Source organism: Rutidosis leptorrhynchoides, chromosome 1, assembly GCF_046630445.1.
Source record: "Rutidosis leptorrhynchoides isolate AG116_Rl617_1_P2 chromosome 1, CSIRO_AGI_Rlap_v1, whole genome shotgun sequence".
Classification (NCBI taxonomy): domain Eukaryota; kingdom Viridiplantae; phylum Streptophyta; class Magnoliopsida; order Asterales; family Asteraceae; genus Rutidosis; species Rutidosis leptorrhynchoides.
This window is the reverse complement of record NC_092333.1, coordinates 578491792-578494918: the sequence shown is the minus strand read 5'-3', so window position 1 is coordinate 578494918 and position 3127 is coordinate 578491792. Positions and strand designations below refer to the sequence as shown.

The 3127-nt window shown below is 34.1% G+C and overlaps 1 long non-coding RNA gene across 3 annotated transcripts; it reads left to right on the top strand.

The window, feature by feature from the left end:
* Positions 1-224: 224 nt before the first annotated feature.
* Positions 225-3127, top strand: LOC139882341 (uncharacterized). 3 transcript variants are annotated; one of them, XR_011771795.1, is made up of 7 exons: positions 225-454; positions 597-656; positions 864-1138; positions 1361-1416; positions 1492-2391; positions 2543-2625; positions 2738-3127. It is a non-coding gene; the product is annotated as an uncharacterized lncRNA (long non-coding RNA). The 3 variants fall into 3 exon arrangements; XR_011771794.1 differs by having other exon boundaries at positions 854-1138; XR_011771793.1 differs by lacking the exon at positions 864-1138.

Genomic DNA, 3127 nt, shown 5'->3' with positions numbered 1-3127 from the left:
TACGGTGATTGATGAAGATACAAACAACTAATAGTATACATCTCTCTTATCCTTAATAAGAAAAAAATTATGATGTCATATTTTTTGAAAAAACCCACCTGTCAAAAGTCCCACCATTAGATGACATCCCTTAATGTAAATCTGAGCCGTTCAAATTCAGTATCGCGTCATTTAGCTTTTGTAGAGGCAGTTGAGGTGAACTATTACCCTCTTGCCCATGATTACAGGCAGTTACGAGACCTTCAGACGTATTCTTATCTTGATTTCTTTTTTTTTCTCACACACACAGTTCTTTGTTTTCTCACACACACAAGTTCATTATCTCTCACTTCAACAATTGTTCAACATCGATGATTAATTCACTCGGGAAACAATAATTATGGTTCGTCGATTCATCAGGGTTCGCACTTTAACAATTGTGGCTTTAATCAGGAATCATGGATTCACTTTCACTGTAAGTACCTATATACCGGCGTATGGATTCGGATAACTTTAATACCCAGATTAAAGTTTGTATCTTTTTTTTTTTTTTTTTTTTTTTTCTATTGGGTTATTTTGATTCTAATTAGTAAAGTTTTGATTTTTTGAAATTACAGGGGAGGTCATTTACAATTAGGGTTTTTTGGTTGTCATGTGAATTAACGTTATTAATCATGGTTAGTAGTTGCTCTTCATATTTGGTTCTTATTGTATTATGCATTGTGCATTTCTATTCTTATTGTACACTATTATTCGGTAATTTTATTCTTATTGTAAGCTGATATATGATTTACTTACTTTATGGATCCAATTTTAGTTGATTTTGAGTTTAAAGTATATGTGTTATTACCTTTTTCTTTCACGTGGCTAATAGTTGTTAACAGTTATTCACCGTCTAAGAAGTCGAATCATATTGTTGAAAGGCACAAATGAATTTTGGTTCTTGGGACGAAATCTCAGTAGTAGTCGTTTTACATCCCACTTAAAGAGATGGGCGCTCACTAAAATGGCTCAAAGGGTGGGGAGGTGGTTACGTTGGCGGCTTTCTTAATTTATTTGATTGGAATGCAAAATCTCGAAAGAAGTTGATTACTTCACCCGCTATAATTGAACTTCCCGGTCTACATTTTAACTAGAAGTGGCAAACTGTGCGAATTGGGTGGGTCGACCTGAATCATATTTCAAATTATTAATTTTGTTACAAGTAATTTGCGTTTGAAATATGATTGCAAGTTATATCAGAATAGTTTGTTTTTAACACACTTTTGCCAACTTCTGAACAATTTGACCCATTAGAGATAAAGCATAACCATTACGACCCATTTATCCTTGAATCTCACCTTTTGTGCTATTTATTATTAACCGCCCCTTGTAAACTCAGAACAACCGAAGCCGTCAAAGAGAATTGAAAGCAACATGCCTATGACTCGATTTCATGTACGTAGATAACAATTCTATAATGTAGTTTTACGTATATGTCACACTATCTAATCTTAATTATCAACATAACAGATGGATGAAGATGACATGATAGGTGGCTTGAGTTTCAAAGGAAGTAGTGATTAGAGCTGCGCAACTTCTGTACAAAAGCTCCCGGGGTCGTTGCAAGGCTTATGGGGTTGGATTCATTACCGACTCCAAATTTCTCAGATACGTACTCAAACACATCTTTTGACTCTCAATCGTTAAGAGATCCTACAAATTATGTTATAAAATACTCTGCATTTGAACCAATTGATTGTGAAATGGAGCCTGTTTATAGACCCGAAATAGTCAAACCTAAAAATATGGTCATTATTAGGGCAATTGAGAGGTTTCAAACTGAAACGTTACCACCAAAATCGGATAAATCGATCCCGATCACTCATCACAAGCTCTTATCTCATATTAAGAACTCGAGATACGTGTCTTATAATAATCCCGGCTGCATAATAGAAGCTGCATATAAGATACCTTTAGTTGGGTCATCATCACCATCACGTTTGCTGACATCATCATCATCATCATCGTCATGACTCATGGATACTTAAGTTGTCACCTTTTTGTGACAAAAAGAGAATAAGAAGTTGTTGACTAATGATTATAGTTTATATTTTATACCCATTTTTTCACCGTAACATAAAATGGAATCTGAATGTGTATAATGATCTTTTACTATTTGTCAAGGGTCAAAGAAAATTTTTAATTTTTACAGTAACCTTGGTAAGCATTGTATCTTTTATGGTTTCTTTTCATACAAATTGATCTTTAACACTTTTTTAGTTGATTTGGCTAGAAAAACATGTGTCAGCCTCAAAAATGTATTCTGGGTGTGAAACTTAGCCTTGGTGGTCTAATGGGGAATAAAGAACATGACTCCTCCTCATGCTCCAAGGCTTAATGGGTAACATTATAAACTCATTCTAACTGATGGTAAGTGCTTCTTCCTATTAATTAATACAAACAATAATTTATTCATACTGTTGTTGGATGCCTTTGAAGGCGCATATGAATAAATAACATCAACCAACACTAATCATATTCTTTTCATAATTATTGAAGATGGATGATTTTGCTATTTCAGGTATGTATGCAACAATGGAATGATATAGATTGCTATATACATTTTAGTTATAGTGATAAAGGAAGTTGGAGTCTTGTCTCATTGTGAGTTGTAATAGTAAAATAAACGTTTATGAGTTTTTGCTTGTAAACCACTCCCATACATTGTTTAAATAAGTAACGCATTTACATGTTTGTATTTAATTTATATTCTTAGGTTATGTTAGATCCTTCCAGGCCATTGAGCAAGCAGACAAACAGGGTTGTTATACCAATAACATGAAGAAAACGCAAACAGGTTCACGCTATCTGCTACAACTCCTGGTGATTAAGGCAGCAAGACAGCTATAGCTGGTTGATCTTCAGCTTAAGGTTTGTATAAGGAAATATATATATATGCTCATCTTTTGGGGAAATGCCATCTAGATGCAGTTTAATTACCTATCATATTATAAGCCACATCAGAGATTTATTGTATATTTTGAAGCCACAGTTTGGTTTAAGCAAACAGGTGATACGAACTTAAACAAGTTTGTTAGACACGGGGCGCTAGAAGCAAAATGCTCAAACCTTTCTATGGTTATATAACACGTGGCCTCACTTGCAA